General features: G+C 38.3%; 2 protein-coding genes and 3 long non-coding RNA genes across 5 annotated transcripts in view; 4 read left to right on the forward strand and 1 right to left on the reverse strand.

Annotated features, from left to right (window-relative positions):
* LOC109198185 (low affinity immunoglobulin gamma Fc region receptor II-b) overlaps positions 1 to 23904 on the reverse strand; it is a 997390-nt gene that overhangs the window by 434329 nt on the left and 539157 nt on the right. The gene's annotated exons all lie outside the window — the stretch shown is intronic.
* The window catches only part of LOC109201287 (obscurin), a 493328-nt gene that overhangs the window by 55692 nt on the left and 413732 nt on the right, over positions 1 to 23904 (forward strand). The window lies entirely within an intron of this gene.
* LOC112846488 (uncharacterized) lies at positions 297 to 6355 on the forward strand. The gene is made up of 3 exons (XR_003219482.1): positions 297 to 500; positions 3074 to 3316; positions 5863 to 6355. It is a non-coding gene; the product is annotated as an uncharacterized LOC112846488 (long non-coding RNA).
* On the forward strand, positions 6556 to 11218 carry LOC112846479 (uncharacterized). The gene is made up of 3 exons (XR_003219467.1): positions 6556 to 6582; positions 7260 to 7517; positions 11031 to 11218. It is a non-coding gene; the product is annotated as an uncharacterized LOC112846479 (long non-coding RNA).
* On the forward strand, positions 11495 to 12947 carry LOC112846478 (uncharacterized). Its single transcript, XR_003219466.1, has 5 exons — positions 11495 to 11554; positions 11971 to 11986; positions 12066 to 12157; positions 12543 to 12788; positions 12888 to 12947. It is a non-coding gene; the product is annotated as an uncharacterized LOC112846478 (long non-coding RNA).

The raw sequence follows: 23904 nt of genomic DNA on the forward strand, positions 1-23904 counted from the left end.
TTTTATTATTCCATTAATTTACACTGATTTGCTTGTTGACTTCAAAGTGAAATATTGTAAAAAATATTGTGTCATAGTATGAAAACTGTAAACTGTTTTATTGTGACTTTGTTTTGATTTTCAGACTTGAAACTGTTTGTGTGTGAATCAGCTGTTTTGCAGTCACTCTACTCTTATGTTATAAACAGCAGAGTTTTCATGTTTCTCTTCTAACTGGATCATTGTTATGTGAACAGTTCCCATTAAGCCCACTGTGACCCTGCAGCCATCCTGGACTCAGATATACAGCGGTGAGACAGTCACTGTCAGATGTGAGATTCAGGGAGGTGAAGGAGCTCAGTGGACGTATGAATGGAGACCAGCCAAGTCAAACACACCTCCAACATCCACTGAATACAGAATCACAGTTTCTGAGTCTGACAGTGGAGGATACATCTGCCGGGGCAGAAGGAACTATTCCTTCACATATTGGAGTGAAACCATCAGACTGACTGTATCATGTAAGTTGGAGATGTTTAATCCAGATTATTTGTTTTATCAAGATAAGTGAAAACACGTTTTTCTTGCAGCTTTGTAAGTAAAAGTAAAGTAAAATTGTATTTATATAGCACCTTTTTAGACGGAGAATCACAAAGTGCTGCACATAGAATAACAAGTCATAAAACATAAAACAGACAACATAAACAGGCAAAAATTAACCAAAAGCAATTCTAAAAAGGTCAGTTTGGTGGTGGTTGACTGTGTCAAAAGCTGACGTGAGGTCCAACATAAGCGGAACAGAACATTTTAATGCATCATTACTCATCAAAATGTCACTAGAGACTGTAAGAAGGGCTGTGTCCGTGGAGTGAACTCTATGAAAGCTGGACTGAAACTTGTCAAAAATGCTATGTTTGTCCTGCTATAAGTTGCTTAGCCACAACCTTTTCTAGAAGCTTAGCAATTAACAGTAATTTAGAGATTGATCTGTAACTTCTCATAAGAATAGGGTCTAGCTGAGGTCTTTTTTAAATGTGGGAGAATAGAAGCATTTTTAAAATAAACAGGGACTATACCAGACGCCAATGAAGAGTTGCTTAAAGTGAGCACACATGGACCAACATGTCTTCCATGTCTTCCAACACATTGAAGACATTTTGAAAAAATTGTCAAGTGAACAAGAGGATGCTTTCACTGAATTAACTAGTTTTACCAGCTTGATTAGAGAAACAGGAGAAAAAATGACCAAAATGAGAGGCCAAGTTGGAGTAGAAACCAACAAAACAGATACTGAATGTAAGAAATTCTTTCTTACAGTATTAACTTTTTCAAGGAGGAATGAAAGAAAATTTTCACAGTCTTCATTTGAAGAAATAGGGGCTGCAGGTAGAGCAGGAGTAACAATGGCAATGTCAGTGTCAACACCTTAGGATTACCTCTGTTCTTTACAACCACGTGTGAGAAATAGGTAGCCCTCATATCTCTGATAGCAATATTAAAAAAAGCTAAAAGGTTTTTTAAATAAAGGAGGTGAACATTTAGATGAGTTTTCCTCCACCAGCGCTCCGCTTTATGACAATCACATTGTAGACAACGAACACTGTCATGTAGAAAGGCGTCTCAATTTAACCGGAGAGATTTTGTCTAAAACAGAAAGGGAATAATTATTAAAAAGGTTAGTTGAGAAGTCGACACCATTATGAGCAGATAGCTGTAAGTTAAAAGCATCCGCAAATTTCTCCGCTGTGGAGAAGTTTAAGATGCGAGAGCTAACCATCCATCGATCAGGGAACAAAAGCTGATGAAAAAACAAGTTAAAAGAATAACATGGTGATCAGAAAAAAAGTCCTCAGTAAAAATAAAATCAATATCCAGACCCAGAGAAAAGACAAGGTCCAGTGTGTGACCTTTGCTATGTGTAGGACCAGAAACATGCTGGGCAAAATTGAAAAGAATCCATAGTGTTGATAAAGTCTCTGGCGAAGAGGTCAGTGTCATCATCAACATGTATATTAAAATCAACAACTATAAGTAACCTAAACAGCTTCATAGTAAATGATAAGAAGTCACTCAACTCTGACCAAAACAGCCTATTTGAGCCAGTTGGACGATATATCACAGTAGAAATAATGCTTGTTTCCGACTTTAACCAACTGTAGCTCAAATGAGAGAAAATGCCCAGTTTTCACAAGAAGAAACTTTCAAACTGTTTCTTTTTTGCTGTCTAATAAAATGTTGTTGTTTTTTTATTCCAACAACAAAAAACATTATAAGCAGCTTTTCATTCAGTCATGTGTCATGGTCCTGGGTGTTTGACCCTGGTTTTTGAGTTTGTTTGGACTTTTTCATTGTTTGGAATTATTAGATGTTTATTTTTAGTTGTTAAGAGCCTCTGAGTTTTAGTTACTGGTGTTTCTGCGTTGTGGTTCTTGTTTGTTTTCAAGTCTCAGCGTCTCCTGTTGTTTTCTCTCTGGTTCTTTTGTGTTTTCTCCTTTTGTCTCCATGTCTGTTCATTCCCGTGTCCCAGTGTCTTGTTCAAAGGCCTTAGTATGAGTCTCAGTGTGTGTTACTTCCTGTCTTATTTTGAAGGACTCTTGGACCACGTGTGTTATACTGAATTTTGCATTAACAGACAACATAATGATATATTATATATATAATAATTAATACCAATAGTAAGTCAAAGAAAAATTAACCCGATATAATAATATTTAGCAGCTTCACTTAAGTTTCAGGCATTACAGACAGCTGGAGCTGTATCTTATTTTACTCTCCATATGTGAATGAAAAGTAGAGTTATTTTGTTAACACAGCTGGTCACTGTAATGACAATGACAATGAAAATATTAAAAAACAAACTATAACTTTTATGGTTCAAAAATAAGTTGGGAAGGATTGGGACGCCCCTCTTGTAGCATTATCTTTTCATTACTCAATACAAAAACTTTCTGGTTTGAAATCAGTTAAAGTTTTTGAATATGAGTGTATGTAATTAACTGTAAATACATAAATGTAATTATAATATAATATTTATATATTTCAGTCTTTAAATTGTTCATTTACATTTATGTTCTTGTTCTAAACTGAACTGCAGCTAAACCAAAGGCTGAACTGAGAGCTGATAACACAGCTGTTCCAGTAGGGGGCAGTGTGACCCTGACCTGCTCTGTGAACCCCTCATCATCATCATCATCATCATCATCTAGATGGAAATACTACTGGAACAGAGATGGGAAATCTTATAAACGTGTGACAAATGAACAAATCAGTGTCTCAGAGGGAGGACTCTACAGCTGCAGAGGAGGAAGAGGAGAACCAGTTTACTACACAGAGGACAGTGAGTCAGTCAGGATTGGTGAGTTTAACTTCCCACAAAGCACTACATCTCATAGCAACTGAACCTTTTGTCATTCATCTGTTTTTATTGTACTTTCTTGAACATTAACAGCCTCAAACAGGTCTATTGTGACTCTGTATCCAAACTGGTCTGAGATATACAGAGGAGAGACGATCACTGTCAGATGTGAGATCCATGGAGGAGACACTGAGTGGGATTATGAGTGGGAAACAAACAGCATCATAAAACCTCCAAATCAAAATGAATACAGGATTAGATCTGCTTCATCATCCAACAGTGGAAACTATCGCTGTAAGGGCAGAATGAAAAGTTCACAGCATAAAACAACAGAGTGGAGTGAAACCATCACACTGAATGTATCATGTAAGTTGTAAATTGTAGATCTTTCAACCAGATTATCTGTTTCATCAAAATAAGTGAAAACACTCATTTTTCTTACAGCTTTGTAGCTGTTGCACCAACATATGATGCAGATAGTTCAGTTGTTTTTAGCATGTTATCTATTTTTTAAATGAATCTTAGATGTTTCACATTTTAGTTAAAAAGTCTGATCTCATGAGAAACACACACTGGATCTTTTTCACTTAATGAACTCTGAACTGCAGACCACAATACAGCCTCATTTTGTTTGACGCTGGTCTGTGCTGGTATGTTATAAATTTAGAATAATGATATTTAATGAGTATATAAATTACACGTAACATTATGTACAGTTACTTTCAGTATCATTGATATTTATTTAGAGTTTTTTCTCTAACTGATTTTTCTGAGTTCTCCTGTAATGTCAGCGGTGACGTTCACTATGCTTATTAGCGTGGCCTAAAGACATCTGTGCACATCAGCAGGAAATGTCAGTTTCCACAGCAAAAGAATATAAAACACATTTTCATGACTAATCTCAGCTATCAGAGGCTTCAACATCAGATTTAGTAAAGAACAAGGTCATAGCATGTTAACTGACACCAAAGAAAACCAACTGTGACTCACCAAATCCTCATTCAAACTGCATCAAACAGATTTTATCCACAAGGATTGAAGTTGGACACCATCACTGTCAAAGACTGGAAATAAAAATGCATCTGTTCACAACTTGCTCTGTTGTTGAACCTCTTCCCCTCACTCAGTAAAAAAAAAGAACTGACTGCGTTACAGTCAGTGCGGGAGCAGAGGCTTCGCTCATGCGCGATTCATTTGCAGTTTGGACGCATAGGTGGGAACATCTTCTGCCCTGATAGCAGCAGGGGGAGGACTATCCTCCGCCTGTGAGCGCTTTGGCTCGGGAGAGATGCCCACGGCAGCACCGCTGCCTGTTGAGAAGAGTGATACACGCTTTCACATCAAAAAGTCATCATAAATGAGTCTCCAATAACACCAGAAAAAGTCACCAGATTTGTCGCTAGTCGCTTTTTAGAAAAAAGTCGCTAAGGGGGTCTGAAAACTCGCTAAATATAGCAACAAAGTCGCTAAGTTGGCAACACTGCCCCTGGCGTGCGCACTCACAACAATGGCTGAGCCTAAATGGAGTCGTGTGGACGTATTTTACCTCCACAAACAGCCAAGAAAGGGTTTGCGATACATGTGGCAAGACAGTGAGGTGATGTGGCAACACCACTAACCTCGTCAAACACATCAGAGTAAATCATATCACAGTATACGATGAGCTTATGTTGAAGCAAACTGAAGAGGAGGAGAGGGACAGGTGCTGCTAGGGCGAGACAGACGTCTCTCGCGGAGTCCTTTAGTGCTGCAGGCAGCAACATGCTCAAATAGCACACAACTTCAGGTTTTTTATTTCTATATGATTATCATTAAGCAATAAGAACAAGTAGTCTGATGTCCTGTAATCATTATGAAGCTATATTATTATATTATTATTTACATAATGCAATTAAATATTGTATTATGAAATACAATGAAACAATAAGTTTTTGTACAGAGCATCGGTATCGGATCAGTATCGTCGATACCACCCTGAATTTTACAAGGTATCGGCTCGGAAAGGAAATCAGTGGTATCGCACATCACTAGTTATGTCTTGACCATTAAGGCTTCATGATATTTGATCATTCACATGTTTCCATCCAGTTCTCTAAATTGTTCTGATTCAGTCATTTACTTTTATGTTCTTGTTCTAAACTGAACTGCAGCTAAACCAAAGGCTGAACTGACAGCTGATAACACAGCTGTTCCAGTAGGGGGCAGTGTGACCCTGACCTGCTCTGTGAGCCCATCATCATCATCATCATCATCATCTGGATGGAAATACTACTGGTACTACAGACATGACAGCTATTATAAAGTTGTGACCTCACCAGATGCAGTGTTTCTATCAAATGGACAAATCAGTGTCTCAGAGGGAGGACTCTACAAGTGCATAGGAGGAAGAGGAAAACCAGTTTACTACACAGAGGACAGTGATTCAGTCAGGATTGGTGAGTTTAAATGTAACTTCCCACAAATCACTACATCTGATGGTCATTGAACCTTTTTTCTTTCATGTATTTTTATTGTACTTTCTTGAACAGTAACAGCCTCAAACAGGCCTGTTGTGACTCTGCATCCAAACTGGTCTGAGATATACAGAGGAGAGACGATCACTGTCAAATGTGAGATGTGAGCTAGAAACAGAGTCTCAGTTCACAAGAGCATTTGTTTTATAAGTGCTCACACTCAGTAAATTTTTTTAGTCACTTAATAAACCCATGCTTTCAGTTATTATTTGAAATATTTGTCTATGTATTTAACAGTAAAGGCAAGAAAGAAAACATAAAAACATATACAATAGTAAGTAATCACAGTAAGTCATATTTCCTTTAAGCTGTTTGAACACTTTGTAAAATGTGTTTCTGTTCATATAGACTGAGATTATTATTCTTTGTATAAACTGAGCTCACTGTTCAGAGACTGTACTACATGTTCACTGAGAGAAAATCTTTGTTGAACAGATAAACCCCGTCCTGTCCTCACTGTGTCTCCATCATGGCTGAGTCCTGGAGCCTCAGTAACTCTGAACTGTGAGGTTGAACATCCGTCTGCAGGATGGAGCTTCTACTGGTATAAAGCTGTTCCTGATCTATCAGAGAAATCCTCCAGTTATGAGCTGCTACCTGATGGCAGTGGGACTGCACAGGACTCCTACATCATTCATGGACAGACACACACAGCAGGATATGTGTGCAGAGCTGGAAGAGGAGACCCAGAGTATCACACTGATCACAGTCAACCAAAGTTTGTCTGGTCTGCAGGTCAGTTTGTTTCTCTCTGTCCTTTAATAAGCTCATGTTAGTGTGTACATTAAAACTCCCCAAAAGAAAAACTGAACTGAATATTTTTTCCTTTCTCTCTGTGATCAAACCAAACTGAATTCCCTTGTTTCTTTTTTGTGTTTTTCAGTTTTTATTTAATGTGATAACATGAAAAACAAAAGACATATATGAGATTTTAAATATTTTCTCTTTCAGTACTTTTGCTTTCAGTGTTTGGAAGGTTACTTTTAAAATGTATTCCACTACAGATTATAGAATACATGCCCCAAAATGTAGGTTGTAACATATTCCATAACGTTACTCAACAAGAGTAACGTATTCTACATACTTCGGATTACTTTTTATATTATCTTATATTATTTTATATGCTTTTTACAACTACATGAATTTGCTAGTGCTGTGTGATTGAATATTATTAACGAGGGCTAGTTGCCATTACAATACAAACTAGATTTTTGAATCTTAATATAACCTCTTTGCTGAGGTTAGTTCATAGACTGCAGAGTGTTAAACTTAATGGATAGCACTAACAACCTGCTAGCTTCAAGTAATCATGATCTTCAGAACAAAAGCTTCAAACAAAGGAATATTTTCACTGTGATATTTTGAATCCTAACATCTGTGAGCTTTGTCTCTTCACTGCATGTTGTTTCCAGATGTTCATTCAGCAGCGTCTCTCACAGTGAGTCCTGACAGAGTGCAACACTTCACCTCTGACTCTGTCTCACTGACCTGTGAGGGAAACTTCACTGAGTGGAGAGTGAGGAAGTTCTCTGAGGACGGCCGACTCTCTGACTGTAGGAGAATGACTGGATCCACATGTAACATCTACACATCAAAGTCAGATACTGGCGTGTACTGGTGTGAGTCTGGATCAGGAGAGTTCAGCAGTGCAGTCAACATCACTGTACAGAGTATGTTATTATACATTTACTTCTTGGATCTGAGTGATTTAGACGTCACATGAACATTTGTCCCAGCTTTGCTGTATGTGAAGTAATTCAATGTGGCAAAACAAACAAAAATGAGAATTTCAGACAATTTCAGGCAACGAAGCATCAAAATATTCTTGGTTGTTGGTCTCATTTCACTCGATCTTTTCATAATTGAGTTTGTCAAAATTTACCAACAGTATTTTATATTTTCTCTGTCAGAATAAAACTCTAAAAAGCTCAACATCTCTGTCATCAGATTAGATGAACTTTTATTGTCTGCATTCAGAGAATTTTAGGGAAACAAAAAAAACAAACAAACATACAAACGTTTACAATTTCACCTTTAACCATTCATCGATTGTATTGATAATAATTTGACTCCTGCAGGGAAGATGAAGGGAGCATCCCAACTATATTTCCAGTCTTCTTAATAAGATTTTTGAATTTGGGATCTGAGCTTGACAGAAAGTTTTGCAAACCATGTAATGGATAACAGATTCAACAATTTCCTTATAAAATAGTAACATGATGCATTTTTTTACTACATGGACCCTCAGCCTTCTAAAAAAAATGCAAGTGCTGACTACACGAGTGATCCACATGATGAACCCACTGTAACTGAACATCTAAACACTGAAATGTTGTCATTTGTTCAAACTTCTCTCCAGTCATTAAAACCAGGCTGAGATCTCCAATAGATCTTTCATCATAGAGCATTATAAATATGAAGATGATTAGTTTTCTTTATGTTTAACATAAAGGTGTGTTTCTTACACCACTATACAATCCTTTCAATTTTAATTTTGTAAATGGCAACATCTGAATCTTTGGTTAACAGGCTTAGAACTGCTGTATCATCAGAAAATGTAATCACATAGTTATTTGTATACTGATTTATGTTTTAATATAACATGAAAAGAACAGGAGAGCTCACACAGCCCTGTGGGACTCCTGTTCTTATAACCTGTATGTGTGAACGAGTAGAACTGATTTTCACTTCCTGTTTTTTTTTAATTAAAAAAGCCAAACAACCATCTAATTATATAGTGATCCACCTTTTAGTGTATCATGTTATTTAATAGTGTACAGTGGTCTGTTGTTTATCGCGGGAGTTACGTTCTAAAAATAACCCGCGATAGGTGAAATCCGTGAAGTACAATTATTATAAACGTTTTAAGGCTGTAAAACCCCTCACTACACACTTTATACATGTTTCTCAGACAGGCATGAACATTTTCACACTTTTCTCTCTTGTTTAAACACTCTCAAAGTTCAAACCTTTGTAGAAAAATAAGTCCAGTATTATAGAATGAAACCAAAGATCAAACCCTGTTTTCAGGTCCAGAACATGGGAATAGAGCAACTGCCAGAGAATTCCACACTAATGAATCAATGGTACAAAAGTAGAGGAACCAAGAAGAATGAGTTGAGTAATGTTTGACTTATCTGACTGTTTTGTTTCGCTTAGTGCGCCTCATAATCCGGAAAATACGGTAACTTCCTTCCTTTAGCAGGTCCAGAAGTCCAACTTTTTGTGCAATGGTTAGCATCTTCCTCTGCCTTTTGGGTGCTACTGCAGGTGCCTTTGATGGTGCAAAATATTTTGTCGACATTGTTGTGTTTGTTGGGGAGAAAACTTACAAACATACAGTGCAGCACTTCAGAGTCACACTTTTAGCGATCGAACATTTATGTAAATTTGACAAGCTGAACACATTCTGTACTGTGCAGGAGGCACCGCACAAGATTGATTGACAATGGTCTACAGCCAATCAGGACGCAGAACACAATGCGCTGTTTAAAAAAAAAAAAGAGTGCAAAAAAATCAGCGAAACAGTGAGGCCGAGAAAGGTGAACCGTGTTATAGTGAGGGACCACTGTATAAGTGTTTGTGGTATTAAACGCTGATCTTAGATCATAAATAACAATCGTCCATAAGCTGAGGGGTTTTCTAAATGCTTTAAAATTAAGTGGGTTAAAGTAATCAAGCCACCATCAGTGCTTCTCTCAACATTAAAGTCAAACTATATGTCACTTCATAATTGCTCAATCATAATGTACTACTATTGAAGTTAGTGCTGCAGGTGTGTAATGCATTTTTTGACAATAATTCTTTGGAACAGAAATGATTGCAGCCTTTTTCTATATTGTAGTGATAGAGCTGATATCAACAGAGCTGAAATACAGGACTCCAAGCTGGAGTTAGCTCTTCAGCAAAAGTTTAAAGAGAAAATCTAAACACCATCAGGCCCACAGGCCTTCTTTTTGTTTAATTTTTTAAATTTAATTATTTTTATTTTATTCTGTTCACAGCCCCTGGATCAGTTACTAAGTGAGTCTCTGTTAGATCATGAGTTTATAAATTCCAATCATCAACCTTTCCATTACATTTACATTCCATTACAGCCTTTCCAACACATTTACTAAATGCCTTTCTTTCTTACCAGGATTCAAATCAATCATCGTAGAGTCGCATAGTTTTTATTTTATTTTTTTGTAGAGAGCTTCTCTGACCTGCTGACTATGTTGTACTGACACTTCCTTTAATTTTCTTTGATTTCTTATAAAACTGATCTCAGCTCTTTTTTCATTTATTACATTGATTTAATTCAGCAGTGACATATTGTTTATTGTTTGGAAAAAGTTTAATTATTGTTGGCTCTGTAGAGTCAACACAAAACTCAGTGTATACTGTAATCTCCTCTGCCATCTTATTACTCTTGTTATCTTGATAAGGCAGACTTTAAACTCCTCCATATCCTGATTGTCTTTGATGTGGATTTAGACTTTTTCAGTGTAGATTTTAACTGGAGATGAGCTGGACAGTGTTAGGATCCAAATTACAGAGAGGTGGTCAACATTATACATTATGCATGTCTTATATTACCCTAACATTTGTCCTGTATCTTTTTCATTTGTGTGTCATTATTGACATATTGATGGAATCCAAATTACAATGGTTACAATCCCCTAGAACAAATATTGGTGCATGCTTCCTAACTCTTAATTGCTGATGCACACAGTCTGCTATTTGTAAAGCACCTGAAGATGTGTTACCACTATGTGGGGTTTTTACAACACATAAATATTACTGAAATCTCTCAGTTGGTAAAATGTCTCACACTTAAACATAAAAGCTCATGAGCAAGGGTGCATACAATATCCTTATCAGTAAAACTTTTAGATCATTGATAATTAAAAAAAACACAAAGGCCATCTCCCCTCATTTTCCCTGCTTATCTTTGTCCATACAAACACTTGAGAATCCGTCTAGGTGAACCAGTGGGTCGGAAAATGTCTCTGAAGTCAGGTCTCTGTGTAGCTCATAAGACAGGACTCATAGCTGGAATTTGAAATGCTTTAAATGTTTTTTTTCTTTAGAGATGAAGCTTTTGTTTAGTTTTTAAAAATTCAAATTTTTATCTGTCAGCTTTTTCTAAAAGTTTGCACCAGCTGATGTGACTGAAACAATTGTGTGTGATTGTTTCACAGATGATGGTAATGGTCCTATCGTGGTGAATCCTGTTCATCCTGTGACTGAGGGAGCTTCTGTTAGTCTGAGCTGCAGTTTGAGAACACAAAAAATACTTTCCAATGTGTTTTTCTATCACAATGACAAACTTATTCAAAATGATCCCCGAGGGGAGCTGAAGATCTCTGCAGTGTCAAAGTCTGATGAAGGTTTCTACAAGTGTCAGTACTCAGGAAGAGAGTCAGCACAGAGCTGGATGTCAGTTAAAGGTGAGCAGGATCAAAACATTTCATGTGTTTTTATAAATGATTTTTGTGCTTGAGGAGGAACCTGGATCTATTTTGTGAGGACTTTTATAAAACTATCTTATTAATATTAAATAAGATTATTATAATTTATTAATACTTTATTACTGTTTATCATTTCTCTGTGTCAGGAGCTGACAGCTCTTCATCTCCTGTGTGGTTGATGGTTGGACTGGTTTGTGGAGTCTCTCTCATTATTATTCTCCTGCTCTTGTTGTATCGCTGCAGACAGTCCAAGTGTAAGAGCCTCTTCTTTTCATGCTGTATTAGAGAGTTTATTTACTAGAGTGGTCCCTCGTTTATCGCAGGAGGTACGTTCTAAAAATAACCCGCGATAAGTGAAATCTGCAAAGTAGCCAGCTTCATTTTTTACAATTATTATAAATGTTTTAAGGCTGTAAAACCCCTCACTACACACTTTATACACTTTTCTCAGACAGGCACAAACATTTTCACACTTTTCTCTCCTGTTCAAACGGTCTCAATCCGCGAAACTGTGAGGCCACGAAAGGTGAACCACATTTTAGCTAGGGACCACTGTACATACACTTTAATTATTCACACATATACATGTATTCTGATCTCATGACACTAAATATCAGTGGAACAATTTATACATGACAAACATGTGTAATAACATTTGTCTCTCTCACAGATTCCTGCTTCACCAGGTTGGTAAAATACTTTTTATTATTATTTTAAACAAACATCAGTTACTTTTGAGTTTATTGTGTTTATTTTCTGTTTTAGGTCGATCCAGTCTGAGAGTCACAGTCCGGGCTCCTCCACAAATCATGGAGTCAACCAGAATGAAACTCATGTGTACGGCTCTCTTCAACATGGTCAGCATTTAAACTGATCTTTATTATCATTGTTAATATTGAGTCTTATAAGTCTCCATTGATTGTAACAGGTCTTAGGTTCATTTTGTGTTCAGCAGTTTTTCAAAGAACATTATCAAAATCCAGTTGGACAAACAGCCAACTGACACATGAACATAAAATAAGAAACAAACAGGATTTTACAACTTGATTGTATTTTTAACTCGACTGAAAAAATCCACAATGTTATTGTTTCATATCATAACAACACAAACAGTAACAACATTATGGGTTCATGGTCTGATAATATCTCATAGTCCTGTTTTTGACTTAAACAGAATTATTTAATCTCTTCTTTAGGTTTTTATTAAAATGATTAATGTGACTCTGGCTCGTCTTTTTTTAGGTATCATTAATCTCTATGAATCTGTTACGCACGTCGAAGACAACAGAAATGGTGCAGTATATGTGTTGAAAAGCACAGAGCAGTTAGAGATGAAACTTGTTTTTGATTTAATTGACATTTTTTTAAATTAAATTCTATTTGACATATATTTACACTCCTGTAACTAAAATATGAACATTTCAGGATCAGATGAACATCAAGACGTCACATACGCTCTCATTGAATTTAAAACCTCTGGAAAGAAGAGTGAGTTTAGAAAAAAATCAAGGTTTATAAACATTTTAGCAATTGTTAAAAAAAATGTTAATTATTTTCTTTTCTTCATTAATCTGATGATCTTCACAGGGAAGCATCATAAACCAGAGCAGAGTGCTGTTTACTCTGAGGTGAAGACGGGAGCTGCAGGTACAGTCACAACAGTCTCACTCAGTGTTTGTACTGAAATGTGTCATTTCATTATGTTGCAGCTAATTATAGGTCAACATGGAGTTTATTATTCCCTTACCAAGCTTAGCTGCTACACATCAGCAGAGTTAATCTGCAGTCATTTAGGGTTTTGGTGGGTTAGTCATTAAGTCAGGTGTATTTGTTTAACATGATACTGTGTTGATTTGTTTTTGTTGTCATTTAATGAGTGATTCAGAAAACACACGTTTGCAAAGAACAATGAGTTCTAATTTTAATCAAATATAGTCATGTATAAATCCAATCAATATAATGAATGAGGCCTCAGAGGAGTGTAAAGCTGAGCAGGGCGTACCTGCTCCTCTTTCCCTCGATCACCTCGTGACTATATCAGAAATCAGCATTAGCACAGAGTAGATTAGTTAGATTAGTATAAAATTCAGGTGATTGGATTAATTGATTATTAATATTTGATTAAGATTTTGCTTTGCCCCTGCTACTTGACTTAAATACAATATTCTCTGTAGTCTTTTTGTAACTTTTTGTGTAACGGTAAAGGACTCAATATTACATTTCACCAATGGTTCTTACAGATTGCTCTTTGGGTTTAGAATTTTTTTTATAATTTTTCTTGGCCACTAAAGTAAGAACCTGCTGAAATTACCAAGAGCAAGGATCATTGAGGGGAGTGTAACATTAACACCATTAATGGGTGTAGCTGAGGAATCCTACTTGACCTCTCAGGCAGTGTTTTGTCAGGGAAAGCAGGATATAAATTCAGATGTAGGCAGTTAGAGCTGTGAGTCTCCTGACCACAGACTTAATCCAGTTTCTGCATTACCTGTTCGGGAACACCTCTTGGAATCAGAAACTTGGACCCTCGGATCACCCTTTGGGTAACTGGGTGATCCACAACTTGTAAGAGTTTAAATCCACCTCTAAGTCCACACGCGACCAACAGCTCTGTGTCATATATCTGCTGATCAAATGTATCCTGAGCTCTGACTTCTCTTTTAGAGGACAGTCTGATGTATGCTGAGGTCAAACGCCCCAAAAAAGAAAAGAAAAAAGCAGGTAAACAAAGTCTGCCGTCACCTCCAGTGAATGTTGTTAAACATGTTTATCGGTGTTGAAATCTGCAACAGTTTATTCTGAAGTCACAGCTTTCCTGGTAATTATGCTTCTGTGCAGGATGAGTTATTCTTCAAGGTATTAAATGGCGAACATCCTGAAACTTGGACATTTCTGTTCTTTGTGTGTTTGTCTTACAGGTCAGTGAGGAGAGCTGCAGCAGCAAAGCCAAAAGAAGCATTTTATGAATCCACTGTTGCTGCTCTGCTGCCCAAATATCAGACATGCTCAGTTTTCTTTTTATGATATTGAATTATAATATGAATAATAAAAAAAAAACCTCTGGCTGCTTCATTATTCATTTAATATCAGATACTTTAAAGCTTTTAGTAAAGCTGTGAATTTTATATTTTTACTTTATTTTATTTAATGTTGTGTATTGTGCTCAATTTTTCTGAATTTTACATTTTACTTTTTTTAAGATTATATTTTGAATGTAGAGAACTTTGGTCTGCTCTTTTGTTTTAAACATTTTATATAAATAAATTTAACCTTGACTTCATTTTCTCTTATATTTTAATCAGAGTAAAATTTTAAGATTGTTTGGGCTTGATTAGATTTTCTGGTTTGTAAGTGGGCGCCAGAACTCCTGGCTTTATGATTGGCTGTTTTAAAGTTTTTATTGAAGCTGTATTTTAATGTTAGCTTTTATTTTTTCAGTAAGATGCAATGCTCTCCATTTAAAAGTACTCTGACTTCATGTATGTACACATTATTACTATTTCTAATTATTGAAGAAAGAAATAAAAGCCTGATCATCAAAACAAGTTGGTTAGGTCCCACTATACTTTTGTACACAGAGGTCTGTGAGTTCATGATCCAGGCATAACTTTTGAGGATGCTGAGACATCACTCGCTGTCTTTAAATCTGTGCTTGTCCCACATGAAGAAGAACAAAATACAATTGGGTCCAAAAATATCGTCAGTACACACTGTGAGGTGCAGTTTTTTTTAAATATTATTACTACTCAATCCAGAAGTATGGTACACATGGACAGGTCACCATTGTGTCACATAACTAACTCACAGAGACACAGACATTCAGGCTCACATTCACAACTACGACCATGCAGGTCTCTAGACTGTGGGAGGGAGCATGAGTACCCAGAGAGGGGCCACGCAGCCAGGACCTTCTTGCTGTGAGGAGATAGTGTTAACCAGCACACTGCTGCCACCTGCTGGTTTCTTATTACATTACTGTGGAACAATACTCCCAGGAATGCATCTGTCCAGCAGATTTATTCAAACTCATTTATCCACACACCTTTTTTCGCTACTAAATGTTACCTGTAAATAATCCCTCACCACTTGAGAGTAACGTCCTCTTTTCAAGTTAAACTGTTGTTAAAATAACGTCTAGTTCAACTTATTGTTATATTGTAATTATTAAGTCTCGTTGGCTGATTCATTATTTTAGCAGATCTGTAGTTTGCGTCAAAGTTTCTTAATTGCTTCTTTTATGTGACATCACTGTTATGTTGCTCTTTAGGCTGATGTCTTAATTTAATCTGTAACTTTACTGTTTACATCCATTGTGCTGTTTTACCCGATATATTAGTCCTTTCTTACTGAGTCCGTTTAAAATAATGAGAATAAAACACAGATTAAAATATTCATTGTGTGCTAAAAAGAAAGGAGCAAGTTAAATGGTTCATCTGACCAGGACCAGGTGTCTCCTACTATAACCTTCATTGACTGCACATTTCCACAGTCTACTTCATTCTAAACATTCTGCATGTTTTCCAGACATTTTTCTCCCGGTCATCAGGAAATCACAATATTCAAAGAGTCAGCAGCACATTCAGATCAGATGTCTTTCCTAATCAACTGCATGTCTGGACTTTGGGATGAGCTTGGATGGAGAAAACACTGAAAACATGAACATATCTTGTGTTTATGAGCTGATCATTCAACAGCTTAATTATAATGAATCTGCTGATCTGCTTTGACAGGACTGTGATCAATAAGTGAATGCTATAAGTCGAGACAAGTCAAAAACTTTCCAAATGAAAGAAGAGTTACAAAAAAGACTTTTGGAGCAGTTTAACATGTGAGAAGTGTTACAACCCAGAAGACTTTACACTTAGATGAGTGGATGGAGGTGACGAGTTTGATTGTAAGTCCTCAGTTTACTGGCATCATTGAACCATCTGGGGTGTAGTGGGCTACAGATGCTGAGGACACTGTTAGAGTGACACGTGATATCCCTTTTTTAGAAAGTAGCCAATGAAACACCACAGCACAGGAGTTTTACTTTGTTGTTGTTTTGTTGTTTTTTTGTTGTACTTCATAATACACTATGTAGTTTTTGGTGTTATTTCCATTTACTGTGTAACTTTTGTGAATTCATGGAGATATTGTATTTAACTGTAGTGAAACCCTAAACTCAGAGATCCTGGTCTAACTCCAAAGATCTCTGGAACCACAGCTGCTGACCAAACCTACAAATTTATACTTTTATTTTTTACTTGTTTAAGAAAATACTGCACACTGCTGCTACAGGACCAAAACGCTGCATCACAATGGAGGCTGCTGGTATTTGCCTAATATGATAGCTCATGTACCCCAGGCTCACTGTAACTGCATCATCTCTGAATGCTAACAATACAGCAGTGCCCGACTCTTTAAACTTACAATCTCGACCTCAGCTGCTTCTACATCTTTAAACACAGCACTTTCAGACTCTCAGGGCTCATATCAGTCAGTTTTTACCCTGACTGGGAACAAATCACTTTTAGTGCAGACTTATAGGAAACAACAATATTCCCATTCAGTAACATTTTCATATTCAACACATTTCTCATCTCATCTTTACGCTGTTTGTACATCTTGAGCCTCTTCACACACATCTTTAAATGTAACAAGAAATTTCTTCAAATTTAGACACTATTTCATGAACACCAACACTCCCACTCCTGCTCTCAGACCTACCCCCCTCTGTGGTTTGGCTCTTTTGACCCTACTTTTCTTCTTCAGTTTGATTCCCCCCGTGTGCCATAATTAGCCTCTAAGGTAGTCCAAAAGAACATAATCCAAGATCATAAAACACAAAATGCTCAGTTTATTCTTATTTCCATGTAATCAATCATTTTGTATAAAAGTCACTCAGCTCTCCTCCTTCCTCCTCCTTCCTCATCTGCCATTCCCATTAAGTCAGGGCTGGTGGAGCTTATTGACTTGGTAGATGTCTTGATGGGGCGTTTAAGCTGAAAATTCCAACTTGCGAATTCAACATGAACACATCATTTTTCTTTAAGCTGAGTTTCCATCACAACAAGCAGACAGGCGCTGTTTTACTCCTTCGGGAACCTGACACTTGTCCAGAGCTCATCAAGTTTGTTGTGGAGTGATAACACAGGCGAAGATAAATGTGGAAAGAGGTATCTGTTGGTGGTCCTGTCTCACGACGACGGACAGTTTAGAGGTCCGATTCCCTAAAAGGATCCAATTGGATGATCTCTGCTGGAAGATTTGGAGACGAGTCCAAGGTTTCACCAAAAACAAGAGAAATTCGTGGCTATGAGTTTCAACGTGTGGCATAAAAGTATAAAAAGGGAAAGAAAGCCCTCACACTGAGGTGAGTTACTTCTGTCTCTAAAAAATAAACCACACTCACTGACTTTTACTGCAGCACAAACAAACATGTCTCTTAAAGAAACAGCAACAGTGCACAGAGATACTCAACCTGTCACAGCAAAATAACCTTTAACAGTCGTTACACTATTATATGCTGCACAATTCAGACATCAGCCTAAACATTTCCGGTCTTTCTGATTTGCATCAATTGTAGCAGTTTGACAGATACTTAAATGTTGTACGTCACAGATCTGACAGTGATCTGTGGTGTTTCAGAGCTGGATGAGTGTACTATCATATTCTGGATCCTGATATTGTGGTGGCTTGTCAATGAGTTTCACTTTTAAAACACACAATAAGAGGGAGAAATCACGGGTAGATGACTCAGAGCTGTGGGTGCAGTGTTAGTCCATTCCAACCCAGCAGAATTAAAGCTGGTTTCAGGTTTTTAGTCAGAATTCTGCACAGAGGAAGAAGCTACTCTCAGCTCTTCACAGTGTCGTCACATGACTGTGTTAGTCTGTCAGACTTTAGGAAATACCTGCAGCCTCACAAAGCCCACAGGAAAAACACAAAACCAAGATTGATGTGTGTATTTACGCACATGGCACAGGAACATGTTCTTCATTAACACACGGATTTGATGCTAAATAATATTTGATGTTCTTCTACACATCACACAGTTCAGCTGTTACAGGCAGTTTTCAGGTTTATGTGGTGGAACAGTTTATAATAATGCAGCTCCTCTCCTGTGGAAACACATCATCGTGCTAATTTGGCCGACAGCTTTCAGTCACAAACCTGACTCTGTGGCTCTTTGGTGAATCTGGACACGAGCTGTTTGATGCCAAATAAGTGTTTTACTAAATCTGGCTTTGAGATGTCATGATGACAGTTTGAGTCCTCATTTTACATTTAAATGTTTATTGCATGAAATATGAAATGTTACTTTTTAAGTGACAGCACAATTTGAATTAAGTAAAATGTGAATATTTTATATTCTGTCTGGAAAAACAAAAACAAACAAACAAACAAAAAGGCTTCAGTTGGTCCTACCAGCACTACACCTCTGTGTGTGACACATGAGATGACGCTGGTGAGGTTGAGAGTTAATTCAGTCATATTGTAGGGACAGCACAGTATCTTCTGACATATTATTCTTCACATAATTCAATGGTTTATTCTCTTCTATTTGTCATAGTATTGTTGTTTTTAGGTATGCTGCATCTATTTATTTATTCCTACCCTGTTTATTTTGCTGCTTTAACAAAGTAAATTTCCCATCTCTGGGACTAATAAAGGCTTATCTTATACAGGCAGCTTACTTTTTGTAGATTTTTCATTTATTCAGTTATTTATTGAGCTTGATTGGAGGGCTGAAGTCAACATTTTTGCAAACTAAATAGAGACGATATAGAAAAAACTGCAATGGTCACCTCTTGTCCTGGTCTGGTCCTGGTCTGCATGTGGATCTGCTTTCTGAACTGACTGGACAGACTGACATAATCAATGTTGGTAACATGTTGTGTTCAACACAAACATTATTGTTACAGTGTTTCAGTCATTATTTCACATCATCTGTTCAGTTTGTTTTATTGTGTTTACAATCAGATGCTGAGTCAGTGTGCATCTGTGCATACATGTCAAAACTACACAAAGAATTGTCTTCATAAAAAAATGAGTTCATGCTTTGCTTTGATACGCAAACAGAACATTTGTTCAAGTATCAATTTAATTGTTCAGGGAGGAGCTGCCATGTTCTGTGACCAGCTGGGTGGGAGGAGAGAGAGGAGAAAGTAAACAACATCATGAGTGAAAAAGGTGAGTGGACAAGAAACGCCCAGTGCATCATGGGAAGCCTGCAGTAGCCTACGCTAAAGGAGGATTGAGGGTCATGTGATCCAGCCCTAACTATAAGCTTTATCAAAAAGGAAAGTTTTAAGCCTTTAACTATAAACACTGTATATAGTGTGGACCGGACTTTGCTGACATCAACTGTGGATATATTTTGGTAGGAATACTTTGAGGATGTCCTCAATCCCACCGACATCTCCTCTATAGTAGGAGGAGAGTCAGAGGACAGGGGGTATGACTCTTCCATCACTGGGGGTGAGGTAGTTAATAACTCCTTATGGATGGATGAGACTCAACTCATTCACCTGCAGGATTCAAGGATCTGGATGCTGTTGGGATTTCATGGCTGACATACTATTGCAATATTGTGTGGAAGGTGGGGACAGTGCCTTTGGATTGGCAGACTGGGGTGTGGGTTCTTCTCTTCATGGAGGGAGACTGGAGTGTATTCCAGCTTTAGAGGATCACAGTTCACAGCCTGCCCTGGAAGATCTATGCCAGATTACTGGAGAGGAAAGTCCATCTGTTACTTGAACATCGGATTCTTTAGGAACATTATTGTTTTCGTTCTGGTTGTTAAATACTGGTTGAAACTCTTCCTCCTCTCAATGAAATTTTGGAGTGTGTGAGAGTTTGACCAACCGGCCTGTGTGTGATTTGAGAACTTGGAGAAGGCATTTGACAGCATTCCTCAGGATATCCTGTGTGGGGGTGATACCTGTACAAAGAGTCAGGGCTTTGTCTGCATTACTGGTAATAAGTCAAACTCTTTCTTGGTGGGTGTTGTCAATGATTCTCTTGACAATTTTCATGAACAGAATTTCCTGGCACAGCTAAGAGGCAGAGTGTGACTGGTTCACTAGTCTCTGCTTTTTCCTTTTGAGGTTTTGGTGGCTTCATCGAGCAGTGACCTCCAGCTTACACTGGGGTGGTTTGCAGATTAGTTTAAAGTGCTTGGTATGACAATTAGCACCTCAAACTCTGAGGTCATGGTGCTCAGTCAGAAAAGGATTCGCTGCTCACTCTGGGGCAGTGAACGAGTTACTGCCGGAGAGAGGGAGTCCTGGGCACCTCTGCTTAGACTGCTGCCCACAGACAAAATCGATGGATGGAATTTGCATAATTATGATGAAGGAACTGACCTCCCAGCCCATTTGTTCCTTCACTGGTACTAGTTTCAGTCGTTATGCAAATGTACTGTTTATAAGGTTTGGGGAAACCTGCAGTCAGCTGAGACTGAAGAAGTCACTTGGATGAGTGACGAAACATTTCTCCCACTGAAAACGCTACGTCCAGATGAACAGAATCAACTTTTGGAGATTTATTTAACTGGATGATTGAGCATGCATCAAGACGTTTGAACCCACTTTGGCAAGGACGGCCTAAAGCTTGTACGTCAGTATGAGCAAACAGCACGTAAGATGGCGGATTACAGGAACCACCTGAGATACACAAACAGGGTGCACCTTTAAGATCGATTGTCTGTATGATCAACTCGGTCACCTATAATACCTTTAAGTTTCTGGCTTCGATCCTCAACCCATTGGTAGGCAGCTCTGAACACCACATCCAGAACACCTTGGATTTTGTTGAGAAGGTGACAGATGTAATTATGGAGGCAAATGAAACCATGGTCTCATACGATGTTACATCTCTCTTCACTTACATCCCAGTCACGGAAGCTTTGGAGGTAGTTCGTAAGAGATTACAGGATGACACCAACCTCAGCAACAGGACCACTCTCAGCATCGACCAAGTGTGTTTGCTTTTGGAACTGTGTCTTCATTCCACCTACTTCACATACAAGGGTCAGTTCTACAGGCAGAAACATGGGTGTGCCATGGGCTCCCCAGTTTCACCCATCGTGGCCAATTTGTACATGGAAGAAATGGAAAAGAGGGCTTTGCTATCCTACCCTGGAACACCACCAAGCCATTGGTTCAGGTATGTGGATGACACCTGGGTGAAAATCAAATCTCAGGACGTACTACATTTCACGGATCACATTAACTTGGTGGACAAACACATCAAATTCACCAGGGAGGATATGAAAAGTGGCAGGTTAGCCTTCTTAGACTGTGAGATTTCCATCAGTAATGGGGGACATCTAAAAGCTGACGTGTACCGTAAACCTACGCATACGGATCAGTATCTAAGGTTTGACTCTCATCATCCACTGGAGCACAAACTGGGTGTCATCGGGACGCTACAACACAGAGCGAACACCATCCCCACTGACACAGCGGCCAGAGAGGCAGAAGAACAGCACATCAAGAAGGCCCTGAGTAAATGTGGTTATCCCAGCTGGACTTTTGTCAAAGCGGGAAAGGCACCTAAAGAAATCTCCAGCCGATCCAGGAGAGAAGGACAACCGCTGCCCAGGCAAAAACCTGTAGTGATCCCATATGTGTCAGGAGTATCGGAACAGTTGAGACGAATTTTATTCTAAACACTGCATCTCTGTGGCTTTTAAACCCCAAAACACGCTGCGCCAAAAATTGGTCCACCCCAAGGATTGGGTCCCCCGACACAAACAGAGTAACATAGTGTACGCTGTTAAGTGCCAGGAGGATTGCCAGGATTTATACATCGGGGAAACCAAACAACCTCTGGCGAAGCGGATGGCACAGCACAGAAGAGCAACCTCATCAGGCCAGGACTCTGCAGTCTATTTACACCTACAGGCCAGTGGACACTCTTTCAAGGATGAGGATGTACACATCCTGGACAGGGAGGAACGCTGGTTTGAGCGTGGAGTCAAGGAGGCCATTTACGTGAAAAGGGAAAGACCATCTCTGAATCGAGGAGGGGACCTATGGGTACATCTTTCGCCATCTTACAATGCTGTGATTGCAGCCATTCCCCAACTCTCTGTGAATGGTACTCATGGCCATTGATCAACGAGCTTTGATTAGTGGTTGTTGATCAATGATCATGAGAATTTGCATAATTATGATGAAGGAACTGACCTCCCAGCCCTTTGTTCCTTCACTGGTACTAGTTTCAGTCATTATGCAAATGTACTGTTTATAAGATTGGGGAAACCTGCAGTCAGCCAAGACTGAAGATGTCATTTGGATGAGTGACGAAACGTTTCTCCCACTGAAAACGCTACATCCAGATGAACAGAATCAACTTTTGGAGATGAAGTGAGTTATCTTAATATATATATATTAAGATAACTCACTTCACCCTTTATTTACATCTGTGCAGTCCTTCACAGCGTACTGCTGTTACACTGTATATTTGGGCTGTTTTTTTCTTTTTCTGTGTGTTTTCCATGGCTGTGTGGTGTTGGGTCTGCGCTTCCACAGGCCCCCGCTGGTTTAGAAACTTATTCCTCATGAAGAAACCAAGACAATGACGGAACCGAGTTTTACTTGCTAGCAAGGGAGGCTGGTTGGAACCAGGCTCTTGGAGCTGAACGCTCCTCACCTGTCTCCTAGCCAACTTCAAAAAAACAGCCTTCCTTGCAGCCTTTTATTCTGAGAACAGTTACAGTACACACAAGCACCACCCATTGTAAAAAAAAAAACCCCTATGGTCACAAAAGGTTAAAACACTGCGTGTGTGTGTGTGTATGCATGTGCAAGAATGTGTGTGTGTGTGCATGTATATGTGCGAGTGTGTGTGTTTGTGGGTGCGTCTGTGTGACCTCTTGCTTACCAAAAGGGTAATAAAGGCAGGAAGTTTACTAAGCAGGAAAACAGAACCTTCAGAGAGGATCTCCCTATAATAAAACACTACAGCCTCCCCCACCGTTCAACAGGCTGGAGAGGTGGCCAGAAACAAAGGAATGTCTTTGATCATGATGCTTGAACTAAGACTCACAAATTTAAGTAACACAATGACAACATTTAACAATTTGACTCCAACATGTGGCTCTTGTGCTGCTTTTTTTTAAGTTTTTAAGTTCCATTTTTAGGCAGTGCTGCCCTCAGAATCAGAATACACAGTGTACAGTCAAAGTAAACAGCCTCAGATAAAGACTTGATAACTTTTAGAACTGTCGAGCACCAAAGCAGATTGTTTTGACCCGTTTGTGCATCAAAGTTGTCTCTCTGAAGACTTTGCAAATGAAGAAATGCAAAACTTTTAAAACACCATAACAAAATTCCCCCAAACTATCCAGGTTAAATTAAATTAGATTCAGATTTACAGCATGAACCATAGTAATATATTTAATTCTAGAAGAAATAGTAAGGTTAAACCGCAAACCTGACAATAAAGAATCGCATCTTTGGTCTTCTGGACAGACCACAATGACTAGATGTGTTTAAAGGCTTGTTGCTGGTCACTGTCTGTTCTGTCACAGGTTAATTTTATCTATTGAACAACCTCATTTTTTGCAGGGCTGCATAAAAAAGAGGAAATGTAGCCTGTGGTTTCTGCCAGC

This window comes from Oreochromis niloticus, linkage group LG3 (genome assembly GCF_001858045.2).
Source record: "Oreochromis niloticus isolate F11D_XX linkage group LG3, O_niloticus_UMD_NMBU, whole genome shotgun sequence".
NCBI lineage: Eukaryota > Metazoa > Chordata > Actinopteri > Cichliformes > Cichlidae > Oreochromis > Oreochromis niloticus.